This window comes from Lonchura striata, chromosome 2 (assembly GCF_050655825.1).
Source record: "Lonchura striata isolate lonStrDom1 chromosome 2, ASM5065582v1, whole genome shotgun sequence".
NCBI classification, from domain to species: domain Eukaryota; kingdom Metazoa; phylum Chordata; class Aves; order Passeriformes; family Estrildidae; genus Lonchura; species Lonchura striata.
In genome coordinates, this window is record NC_140704.1 from 69,042,479 (window position 1) to 69,055,971 (window position 13,493).

General features: G+C 40.1%; 1 protein-coding gene and 1 long non-coding RNA gene across 17 annotated transcripts in view; one reads left to right on the plus strand and one right to left on the minus strand.

Moving 5' to 3' along the window:
* LOC116183231 (uncharacterized) overlaps positions 1-13,493 on the minus strand; it is a 274,914-nt gene that overhangs the window by 161,848 nt on the left and 99,573 nt on the right. The window lies entirely within an intron of this gene.
* The window catches only part of LOC144248256 (uncharacterized), a 31,553-nt gene that overhangs the window by 7,129 nt on the left and 10,931 nt on the right, over positions 1-13,493 (plus strand). Inside the window, exon 2 of the long non-coding RNA XR_013341643.2 lies at positions 12,468-12,537. This is a non-coding gene — a long non-coding RNA (uncharacterized LOC144248256). The remainder of the gene's footprint in view (positions 1-12,467; positions 12,538-13,493) is intronic.

The window sequence follows — 13,493 nt, forward strand, 5'->3', positions numbered from 1 at the left end:
TCTCCCCCTCAAAGTCTGACTTCTTCTGACTTTGGTTTCTGTCAAAGTCAACAGAGTCCCAGGTCTTTGTAAGCTGAGCCACCAGTTTATACAGATATTGTTAATATAATAGAACAGCAGTAGCATCCAAATTTGAGCTTCCAGAGGCTCTGGGATAGGATTAGATTAAGCTTCAAATATGTAGTGGCTCTAGGTGCATACTAACAGTTCTGTCATTTGTTCAACTAAGGTGGTAAACTGAGACACAAGAGATACTCTGATTTACTCTGTAATTTCAATCCTCTCTGCCTAGACTTCCCTGCTGTATGTCCTATCATGAACCAATAAAGTAGACAGGATTTGACTACTTTAGATTCCTTCGTAAGGAATTTATGCAACAGAAAACTAGTGGTAGCAGATTTCAGACTTAATGAAAAAAAATTTCAAAAAGGCAATAAAGCATATTTACTGGTGTCCAACAGTCTAAACATGTCTATTAGGCAGTGGCAAGTAGAGGAAAGTTCTCTAAATTATGAAACAGCCAGAAAGCTACTGCAATGCACCCACATTGCAATTAATGTAGCTAAATGTCCAATTCTGGACTCACTGTCGGCTGGATGCTTGAAAAGCCAAACATAAAATGGCTGGGTTTAAAATAAGGACAGCATTCACTCTCAGCTGCATCAACATGACAGTGAAGACTGCAAAGAGAGAAAAGCCAAGAATCATTAAGTAGCAAAGATGAAAGGAGACCTGCAAGAGTAAACAAGCATCTTTGGTTTGTATGGAAATGGAATATTTCTTATGGAGACAACTTTGAACTTGATACAAATAGCGGACAAGCTGTAATGGCTCAGAAGAGCCCTAGCCAATCCAGCATACAATTGTACTGTAGCTGCTCCATATACCATTCTGAAATCTGCATTCCTTCTCCTTGCTATCTATCCAATAGCACTTGACTTTTCTGCAGGGAGAATCTAGTCTGCACCTGTTGTTACTAATTATAATTTCAAATATAAAATGAAAACGACAAGGATATATTGGTAGAAAGCCTACTGTGAAGATTTAATACCTAGTGTAGGCATATTTGTGCAAACTGACATCACTAGTACTTCACTGCATGTTTGGTCACACTGTATGTGGGCCTTTATGAATCTAAGTGATCCTGGAATGACTCTGTGAAATCAAATTGGTTACCCACAGGTTTCTAGAGGAGATTATACTTAAGTGGTTTCTCTTTTTGGTTTAAGGATATACAAGTGATGATATTATCACTGCAAGTAATGATGTAGAGTATTCTGTAGGCAAAGAGTATTCCTACCTAGTTCATCAGCATGCCATGGTGAAAGACTGGAACAGAGGCCATTATCACATAAAGATCCGAACCTCTCACTGGGATACACCCAAATAGCCCCATACTGGGAGCTGTAACACTTGGAAAGAGTGATCAGAAAGATCACAGGAGCAGCTTTCTCCTGTGCCTTCACATAAGGACCTGCTTTACAAAAAATCGCTAACAGCACTAATAGAGAATCAAGGACCTGCTGAGTACATTTTAACTGCTCTTCAGTGCTTTGATGCTGAGCACTTCCAGCAGACAAAAGGAGGAAGTATGCTGATAAGATGAATACATCTCACTACCCTCTGCACATAACCAAGTGGCATAAAATAACTCAGAAAAGTAAAAAAGGAGAACCAAATTCCCTTTGGCTGAGAGGTCTGGCACATATGATCTGAACTCAATTGCAACAGCAATTAGTTCCCATGCAGAGGTTAGAAGAGAACTCTGGATATCATCTTGTCCAAATCCCCACTCAAGCAGGATCACCTAGAGCTAGCTGCTCAGGCCCACATCCAGATTGTTTCTAAATATCTCTAAGGAGAGACCCCCCCCCAGGGCAACCTGTGTGACTGTTCAATCACCCTTTCAGCAATAAAGGTGTTTCCTGGTGTTCAGAGGGAACTTCCTGTGTTTCAGTTTGTGCCCATTGCCTCTGGTCCTGTCACTGGACACCACTGAAGATAGTCTGGCTCTGTCCTCTTCCCTCCCTCGCTTCAGGTGTTTTTGTACTTTGATTGCAATCTCCAAGTCTTCCCTTTTCCAATCTAACAGACATCTCAACAATCTTTCTTAAAGCTGGGTGTAAGCCACATTTCTGCTACCTGTACACATATACCTACTTGGAAATAAACTAGGACCCATTAATATTTCATCCAACAGACATGATCATGACCCATACTAGAACTTTAACTAATCTGTTAGGCTCTTTGCAATTCAGACTGGGTAAGCTACTGGGTTTTACATTTAAATATTCTTACGGGGAATTAATTCATTTGTTAGATTGCTTATGTGCAAAAGTAAATATTGCCACTTCAGCTAGTTCCACTTCCTAAAATTAGAAAAATATAAATACATGTCTTTCACACAAAGTTAGGCTAAAATATCTGTTAGTACATGGTATGGAAGAGGTATCACATGATTAAGTACATACCAAAGAGCTTGACACCCTGGGACCAAACTATCTACCTAAACACCTATGGCAAGATGGAGTTTTCCAAATGAAAATATTTCAGGTAATAGTTGAATCTAATACTTTGTTAGTGGAAGAGAAAAGATAAGTGTACAGCCTTTAAGTTGCCAAGATAATTTTTCAAATATTGGTTTCATGAATCATTGCAAATATCACTACCTGCCTTTGCTCAGAATTGTGCAGGCCTCTGAACCACAGATCTCAACCCCTTGTTTGCTGCTTCATAGCATTCTATAAGTGTCTTCTGTAAGGTTTTAAAAATGCCCCACAACTCTTCTGAAATGGTTTCCAGTTCTTTGAATGAAGTAGACTCAAGCAGAAACCTGAAAAGTGTCTGTATTTGTTGTTTAATTACAGTTTAATTCCAGTAAATTTGAACCAATTTACTTAGAAAGACAATTACAAATGAGTGCTAATTCAATTAGAAACAGGGATTTTTTTTTTTTTTAGTGTACTCTACAGCACCTTGAAGCAAACTTGAACTTATATAAAAGTGGCCATTCCCAAACTAAACATCCACTATGTGAATTTCAAATTTAAAGCTGATTAGAGTTCAACTAATGCCATGGTCTTATGGAAGCATGGCTTTTCTTCCACTCCTTAAACTAAATATTAGATGAATCTTCTTCATCCTTGAGTCCATAAATTCATTCAAGTTACTACTTGAATTTACAAAAGCACTTAATTTTAACAGATGTGGATTTGCATGTCTCGCTAGGAAAGCGCTGTCTCTTGAGGCAAAGACAAACAGCATGAAAGATGTCCAGAGGAGTCTAACAATGAATTTCTGTGACAATCTACACTCAAGCTCTCTCCACTTTCCAAGCTTAGAAGAAACCTTGGCTCAATAAATCGATCAGACTTGGACTCAGACATTTACACCTCTGGCTCCACCATCGATGGAGCTCTGTCTGAGTATGACCTATTGAACACATGACTTTAAAAGCTGGTCTCACCACACTTAGAGCTATGTGCTATGTAGAAAGCACTAGTGTTTTTCAGGAAGCCCCAGACTTCCTGCAGGAATACCAACCCAAATTCTGCATGAGCAGCTCCTAACTGGGAGGTGAAGGATTAGCTTATACCAGTGCAGCTGATTCCACTCAGGGCTGGTACATCATCTTACTTAGCCACAAGCGCAGAAACACAGAACAGACAAGCATTTCAACACTTCTGGCTAGGGGATCTTGCCCTCAACATACATACTGATGCTTGTACATGGTCTCCTGGCTGTCTATACTCCTGTCCATCTGTTGGGATGGCATGATGCCAGCTAACAAGGTAGCACGCCAGCCTCACTAGCACAAATGTGCCAAATAAAGATAGGTTCTTTTGAATGCACTGCTTTAAGAAGACAGCAAGAGCCATGTTCCCACTAAAGAAAAATAGTGAGAAGCTTCTACATATCCCCAGCATTACTAAAGTTATTTTAGGTTTGATCTCCCTTTTATTTTCAATATTCAAGCACCTTCACAAACACAGAAGTCTTAACAAAATTGTTAAATTCCCAGGCAAAGCAGACAGTATTTTAACAGACTCACTGATAAGACCATTGCATGCCTGCAGGAGGTCCTCTCCCTGCATCTATACACCCCACTAAAATCCTTAGGAAATAACTTTCCCATTTAATCTGCACATTTCTTCACTTTTTCCTTTCTAATTGATTCTACTACTTCATATTTTAAGAGCATCTCTTTTCATTGAACAAAACTATGATTTTTCAAGCATTCATTAGCCTCTCAAATAGAACCAGAGTTCTTACTGTTGGTAAGTATATAGAAAAGCTTTCACATCCAGTAATACTCATTTAACTTCAATTTTAATGTGAGCTTGAAAATTACAAAAACATCACAAGAATCTGTGACATTGTTTTATTCATAAAAGTAGAAACTTCCCTATACACACTAATTTAGGGGTTTGGAGAAATGAAGACTTCCTCCCTTTGGAAGTTTACATGTGCTTGTGAACCATACAGCCTCAGTTCCCCAAGACCAACAAGTCTGAAGAGCCACAATAGACAGGGTTTAAGAAGCCAGACAGTTTGCTAGCTCTAGCCATGACTGAGCACTCTGAAAATACTGGACATTCTCTCCTGGAAAGTTTTACGCCTAAGCTGTGTATTGGCCATATAAAAAGAGTTGGTCAAAATTTGTGTTGGGTGAGGGGAGGGAAAGAAAAGGGATTTAGGTAATAAACATTGTTAAAAAGAAGTAGGGAAATGGAAAAGACAGTGAAGGCCCAAATAAAGCAAACAGAAGCAACGTGAACTGATCCCCCCAGGTTAATATTCAATCCATTGTAAAGATGCTCCAGCAGCCACAGAAAATTACAGAAAAGTTGCTTTTCCTTTAAGAAGCAACACTCAGACAAAGCTACCTGTACACCTCCAAAGGTCTTTCCTCAGCAGTTATTTCTCTGAGCAGTACATTCTGAATTTACTGGTGAGTAAAGATTTAATGAGCGTGGGCACCCTTTGTGCTCATACACAAGTACTGAGTCCATGCTCCCCAGCCACCTCAGAAATGGCACCATGAAGGCACAGAATCAGAGGAAGCTGTGTCTCACAAAGCAATTGACTGACAAACCAAGGGTCTGGCCTGCTTCTGTCTGTATCAAATCCCTGGAAATATAACTTCAACAGGATAGTGGTCATTCACCCTTCTCTGAAGTCATCATAGTAGTAGAGCCTTTTCTTCTCACATCAGTTTAGCCCAGTTATTTAACTGCTCTGTCACTCAGACCCCATTGCTTTTAATACTGGCACACTGCTGGACTGGACCCAGGTTATATGCTTCAGAGACCATGTTATATACTTCATGACTCCAAAACCAAAGAACAAGTTCCACCCCACCCTTTCCTTTCCCCTACAGAGATTCTGCCCTATGAGCAAAAAAATTAGATCTGGCTCTTAGCCTTTAGTGCAGTTTGTCACTAGTACCCCTAAACAAGGATCACAGAAGCATCATTTTTGACAGCAATAGAGTATGTGCGGGCTGGGGGAAACATAGGGCATGGAGACAGGCAGATCTGGGAGAGGTGTGCAATAGCAAACACAGCCAGCATGAAGGTAACCATCTGCTGGGAGGTTATTCTGACACATAAAATACTGAGCAAGCATGAATGAAATACAGCAAACCCCACCCTAGCACCAGACGCAATCAAATCTGACCCTCTTGAAAATTTTATTTGTGTTAATGTTACCTTTTAATAACCTTTCACTGCTCCCTGCAAAGATAACAGGTGTCATTAAAACAGCTGTCACCGTGCCAATCTTCCCTGAGACACCTATTTATCTGGATCTTTCAAGAGAAACATAAATGAAATCAGTCATTCTATATTAGAGGGTTCCCAGGGACACTTAGTTGATTGGCATCTCTTACTAGTGGGCAAGTCACCGCAAGACACTTGTAGAAGACAGCATTTTCCCTGAAGTCTTGATGCTTTAACATCTGACAGGAATGTGTATATACGTATGGATTGATTTTTTTTCCTTTTTTTTTTCTTTTTTCTTTTTTTTTTTGATGAATGATATTCTGTGAAATATCAGAGAGAAAAATGTCAGACATACATTGCATAGCAATCGAGGGCTAATGAAGATCCAGGTATTAAATCAATTAAGAAGTATCAAAAGCTACCTAATCATCAAGGAACAAAATTGGCACCACAATATGTAGTGAGTATGGGAAAGCCTAATTTACTAAACATACCCTGCAGTCACATAATTGCATGTAATTTTACCAGCATAATTAACTAATTTAATTACCACTTCTCAAGTGCATCAATTATTGACATTACAGAGTTTTCAGACAGCAGAATTACTGTGTGGTACATTCAGAGAATGCAAAATGCTTTGTACGCCTATTTTCCAGTCACAGTCAACAACTGAGGGAACACAAGCAGCAAAGGAGAAGGAATTACAAGTGCACCACACAGAGCACAGTTTAGCTGTCGGGTTTAAGAGATGAACTAGACAAAACCATGTTTATGTGGGACTGAAAAGTCATCAGCAAGTAACTGGAGAGACCAAGAAGACAAAATTTAAGCATGGTACTAAAGCAGACAACTAAAGCTACGCAGGAGGGAATAAGCTCTTTGAGACCTACCAGCTACCCTTATCTCTCAGCCAAGGTCTTGATTGTACAGTAATATCTGCAAGGTTGTACAGGTGCACCAAGCTTCAATGGCTTCACTAAAAAGCCATAAGGGTGTTAGGTCTGTCTGTACAAGTCTCAAAGAAGAATCACAGCCCAAAGAAACTCAGACTAGGATGTGATAAGAAATAGTATATGCTTGAAAAAAAAACCAAGATAGGCTGGGGGAAGGTGTGTGTCTCTGTGTGTGAAAATAAGATAAAGTATGGATGCGTTCTTATTAATTAAAATGTAGCTTTGCTATGTGAGATCATTACTCAGACTTGAAGAACTATTGATCCCCCACTTATGTTTAGACACTTTATGTAAATCTTTGCATAAAACCCTTTTGTTTCAGCAATGAACTTTTCTAAGTCAAGAGAGATGTCAGCATCTGCTCCCTATGGAGTCTTAAGAGTCAGTGTCAGTAAAAAATGGGCAGTGTCAGTGAAAATTATGCCCTGTGTCAGTAAATTTGTTAACAGGATGGTTGGAAACCCTGAGACCTGTGGTGTCATTTTCTTCTCCTATTGCCCTCTTGCACTTGACCTTTGCACAGCTGTTTCACAGTATCTGGAGATGGCTGAACTGTGAAATAGTGATTACAGGAAAGAGGGCATTTTAATGAGAAAATACACCCTAGAACAAGAAGACGGCATTCTTTCAAATGCCAACTGAGATCCTTACAGTCTTTTTTGTCTTTCAGATTCAATTAAGAACACTCATGACAATCCCCCCCTTTAAAATCTAATGCCAATATTAAGTTACCCTTTTTAAGGTCATGAAAGCTTACTGGATTCATTGTGATGATTATACCAAGCAAGCAGAGACACCTTATTAACATAAAAGCCAAAATAAATCATCAATATCCAGAAGAACTGAGTGAGGACTCTTGCTCCCACAAGTAGCTCCACAGAGATGGTGCTACAAACCTGTTGCAGTCTGTCCCTGTGAGGGCCTTTCATGGATCTAGCTCAGGAAAGAAACCTATGTTTAAAGCATGTGTTTAAATTTAAGCAATGGCTTAATTTGAGCCACTCACATGAAGTATTTCAGACAAGTACATATTTTACTAGAGATAATCAAACTCCTCTTGTGCATGTGGTAGTAATGAACCTTCCTGTATCCTCCAAAAGCCCAGGAGATTCCTTGAATCTTCTTCAAAGGTTTCTATGCAACAGTAAGACACAACCTAATCCTATCTGGACTCCTCACTCAAAACCACAATGTGAAAAATCAAGACTGAGAAAAAGTATGCGTGATCACAGGCAGCAGAAGGAAAAGAATGGAGAAGGCAGGGGAGCACAAGTTTTTCATGCTTAGAGACATGATGAGTTTTTGTAAACAAACCTGATGAATGATGCCCTTCATGCTGCTTGTTCTGCAGGCTGCTCTTTGTACACTTGCCACGTGGCTGCTATCAGTAAAAGCAATCCCAATAATGACATTGATGTGTGAGGGGTCTGCACATGTGAGACACTGGGTCTAAAACATTATCCATTGGAGTTTTAAGTGGGTGGTGGAACTTAATCAGCCAGCTGAATTAGTGCATATAAAAGAGCATAAACAGACAACAAAAAGTGTGTATGAGTCAGTAGGATCAGGAAGAAAAAAAAGATGAAATATAAAAGTTCTTCTCATACCCTGTCAGCTCTAGCAGGGATTGCCACACTACTCCAGCCTTCAAACATCCTCTCAAGTGACTGCAAAACCTGTAAAAGAGTTGTGGTTTTGCCAAACACCAACAAGAGTTACCCATCTGGGGTGTATGCATGCTACTGTACGTACTTAGCAGTCTGAAAGGCAAATTATTAATAAGGTAAATTATGCATTACACAGACACATGTATTTCAGATTGAAAAGACACGTATTGAGCAAACTACTAAAAATTATCATCCCACACATATGTCATATACCCTGCGAGTGGTGTGGCCTGTCATATATTATTTGTGCAGCAACTAATCTCAGACTCTGTCAACATGGGAAAGTTCAGGGTTGGTCACAAATAAGGCTCTAACATGTTTTCATCACAGTTTGAAAACAGAGCTGCCTACTTTCCTATTTCACAGAAACTAAGGAGTGGAAGTGGAATCAGACATTCATGTTCATCAGTAATGTAACATCTTTCTACCTGAACTGGAGATCAGCCAGATTAATTGGAGAGAATAAGATGCTTTCTAAGTTGTTCTTCCCAAGACTTTACTTGAAAGACTTTTGTCAGCCTATCTTCTCAAACAAATTCATTTGGATGTGACAGAGCCTGGAAGTATGGTGACCTCTCTAGAAGGACCTTACTTCCAGAGGTAATGGAAATCCCTAACTCACACAGATACTATCACCTCCAAGGTATCACCAAGGTTAGATAATCTTCAGCCCTAATTAAAAGTATGGTAATTGGGACAAAACAGTTTTTTCCTCCTCTGCTGCATTCCTATGTTTCCTAGATGCTTCAGCACCACTTCAACATGGAATGCAGCACTGCAGATACAGATGGGTACAAAGCAAGAAGGGCAGCACAACACTGTGAGAGGTACCTGACCAAGACCATCTGTCTCTCCTCATTGGCATTAGTAGGATACTGGTTTTCCCTTGTATGAGGAGGGAAAACAGGTTGAATCTCCTCTATTACCACATATTTGTGAACCAAACTGCAAAAGTTGCCCCAAAGGGTTTCACATCTGGCTGATGTTACAGTACGCCCCTAATTTTTTAACAGAAAATCTGTTGTGAGCTGCTCTGGATCTCTTTTAGCTGGATAGCTGGACTTCGGTGTAATTGCCATGCATTTACCACACCAGGGTTGTTGAGGAAGCAGCAGCCTGCACACCACATTGTCACCAACATACAGTAGAAGTCAAGGAGGGGCAGAACTGAGCCTGACAGCTTTGACAGAGCCCTTCAACCAGCCCAAGCCAACATGAATGTCCCAGCAAGATAAGCCTCAATTATTAGCTAATTCTGTCCATTCACATTGGAGAGATGGAAAGGAAAATCATCAAAGTCAATATAACTCAGTAAATGTAAGGAGAGGGAGAAGTTCTCTGTGTCCCACGGAGTACCTTCATCACATACAACATAACGTTCTGGCCGATGAGAAAGAATAGAAACAGAATTGTGTTCCTTGTGTTCCTTACATACAAGTAAGAAGGGCTCCATCTCATCTGCTACATTTGCACAGCACATGAAACCATTTACCTTTCCACTTGGTGCTCTTCTAGGGTCAGCTTAAAAAGAGCTGAATGCAATTAGGCCTGAATTCACCCAGCAGGAAAAACCAAAATATAAGGGAAAGATGGCAACGATTGGCAAGGGTTTAAGAATACCTTGTATTAGATACCCCAAAAGCCACTATATAATGATTCAAAATAGCATCACAGTGGTTGCAGAAATGCAGCCAGGCTTTCAATGGAAATGAAAGCATCTGCAAATTTTCAAATGCCTATAACAAATGGAAGAAAGAGAAAGGTGAAAATGATAAGTAGAAAACAGAAGTTAGGCATTGTAGAAAATGGAGAAAGGAAACAAAAAGAAATGTCAATATCCAACAGAGCCAAATGACTAGAACAAATAATTTGAAGTTCATTAGGAACAGAAGGACCTTTCACAATCACAGTAATCTATTACTGGATAAAGAAAGTTGCCTTTTGAGCAATAACAGCAAAAAGATAAAAATCAAAAAAAAAAAAATCCAGATGATCTAATACTGCTAAACAAACCCAAACCAAAATCCCTAAATAAGTCCTGCATGCCAGAGAAAGATCATGGTCCTTCCACTGTCTAGTTAAAATAGAAGAATAAAGCAAGCCTTAGCTTGTAGCATTGTAAATGGGAACTAAAATGGAAGATTTAGTAACTAAATTCAACAAAGGCAAAATATGATTGAAAGGCAAATTAAAGCTTGAAAGATGAAGAAAATAAACCTCAAATAAAACTGAGATTCTTATTTTGAATTTTGCAAGTATCTGACCTGCTGGCTGGTTCACTGCTTAACAAATGCGTCGCCATTCACGTTCCCTGCTCTCATGGACTAGCATGACCCAGGGAGAGATTACAGTGCACATGCTGATTTATACTGGCAGGAAATTTGGCCCTCCGGGTTTTGGGAAGAACTGTGTTTCATTCCTATTTTTGTTCCCTTACAAAGATGAAAGAGAAGAAGAATTCAGAACCTGTTCCAAAGGTGCAGGTGCTCTGCACAGTTCTGCTGGGGGCTGGGCAATATTGGCAGAACCTCCTCACCACTGCTACATCAATACCACACCTTGGCTCATCAACCAGTGGGACCAGCTGCAGGAGAGACAGTTAGGAAGCTTCCTTTTACACTAGTCCAGACATTTCCTTTCCACTACCAATTAACTACCCACAACACAGGAAAGCTTATCAGCAACATCAAAGAATGCATTCCTCAGTAACACACACGGTATGGCAGATAACGTCTCTGGCTGCATCAGATTTTCTAATTAAGCATGTGGGAGTGGGGAAAAGAGCGCGGGGGGTGGGGGGGGGGAAGAACTAAAAAAAAAAAAAACCAAGTATAGCGCACTGTGTGTGTTGTTAGCAGTCACTACTGTGAACTGAAATACAGGTGCCATTAGCAATCTGCTGTCTGCTGAGCTGCACTGCTCTGGGGCCTTGCTTCCCGGTGTGTCTTTTTTGTCTCTGTCTCAGAGAGCAATGAAGAGCAGGCACTGTCAGTGTGGCAAGGTGAAGAAATAGCACAATGATTGTAGATTTCCTTTATATGCCTACCGCCTCACAGTAAAAAAAAGAGAGAATGGATATAGATTTCATTAAAAGACCATGTTGCTTTAAAAAACAAAAGCCAAATGGAAGAAGCAAATAACTAAAATGCAATAGGTTGAATTGCCTATTAAAACAGTTGAACAAATAACTCACTATAAGAATTTATTAGCTTAATTCAGCTTTCCAACCTCTTGTGCTAAAATTCACTTGAAAGTATTCAATTGACTTGAGAGAAAATCTATTTCAACACTCTGCAAGTGCAAGCACAGACAGTTCAATATTTTCTTTTTAAGCTCCATCAGAGTTAATTGAGACTATTTACACTGTTTTTTGTTTCCTGAATGAAAGAACACACATGCACTTTCAGCACAAATAATTGTGCATATAGTTTTAAAAATTGGTGTCTTTATATACTTGTGCTGGTAAAACTTGGCAGCAGGAATATTTGCAGGAAGCAAACACAAAGACTTCTCTACAGATGAAGCAAATTATTTTACAGATTGAACATTCCCAAAAACATTGTCCAGCAGCAGACAGATCATTATGCTGAAGTCTGAACTGTGAAAAATTAATGACAGAAAATATGCAGTGCCCGCCTTGCAAACCTCAAATCAAGTAAATCACCTTAGGTCTTGTGTTTGTAGTAGCTGCATTAATTGTTCAAGATCTGGTTCCTAGATAAACTTCTCTGCATGGAAAACAGGTCTTTGTTTCATTATTAAATCCTAATGTGAACTGATGGTGCTATACAAAATGATCTTCTCTTGAAATTCCAGCTCAGTTGAGTTCAGCTTAGAACTGGCAACCTGCATTATTCTAGTTTAGATACAGGAACCTGTCACATGCTGCTTTTTGTTGCCTTTAAAAAAGAGTTAATATTTGGCTAATATGTTTATCTTTGCATAGCATTACTGTCTATGTGCAGGAAAGAAAGAAACAGCTGTTGCAAGCCTAACCCTTGCTCATTAATCTTTCATCATCTTGGGACTTCCAGCATTGTATTCTGTATTACAGCATCAGCTTTCTATTCAGCAGTGGCATCTGAGAGCAAATTCCTGACTAAACTGCCACTTTCATTTGCCAGGTCCACTTGTACTGAACCCAGACACTGAGAGTCCACACATCCCCTCACCCAGCAAAGGCCAGGCCATGAGGTAGGTGGTATTTCTCCCTTACCAAGGCTTGCAGAATCTGTTTGCTGGCAGTTGATTGTTTCAAGGGGAACAGGAGGCCTCCCAGTGCAATATTCCCTTCTGGTAGCACAAGGAGCAATTTCAGCTCCCTTGTATCAAACTGATGTTCCGAGTTCTGCTCTGACTTAACCACTTAGCAAAAATTCTGAACCTTGAAGTGCCCAGGTTACACCCAGAAACTTTCAGATTCAGCAGCAGAGAACTATCTCCTCCTCCTGTTGCAAAGGTCTCATAGTTGGCTGATTTTCTTCCCAGCCTCCTTTTGGATGTATGCCCAAATCCACAGATGTGCACAGGAGGTAGATGGCACTAGAGGTGCCCTTAAGCACCTCAGCTGTTACTTCACACTGCCTCCCAGGTGTTATTAGCAGAAAACATGCATTGTAGAAACCACAGTAGAATTCTCTTTATACCATTCTTGTTTTAAATCTTTATGAATTCTCAGGAAAGAGAGCCAATGGGTATTAGGGAGTCAGAGCTCTATGGCTTTCTCTCCCACCCTTCCCTCTGCCTCCTCCCCTCCTTCATTGGACTGTATTTTTATAATCATGCAGTAAAAACATGTATTAGTCTTAGAAAGCTGTTTGTAGTGTGTCAACTTTATCTGTTGTAGTAAGGTCACCACTCTGGCCAGTAAACACAGTTGTGCCCATCTGACCGAGCAGCATCATGCACAGCTTGCAGCTTGGCTGTGCCCTCTGCCACCTGTTTTTGGGCACTCGCCACAGGCACCAGACAGAAAAGACTGCCCTTTCTAGCCACACCTATGCTGCAGACAAACTCCATCCAATGCCTCATGGACTGTCTTTAAGCAATTGTGGATGGGTCTGTGCCCAACCCATTACTGTTGCACTGACTTACATAGGAAATAAATATAGTGAGAGCTTTTAATTCCTCACATCATGTTCTTATGCTAT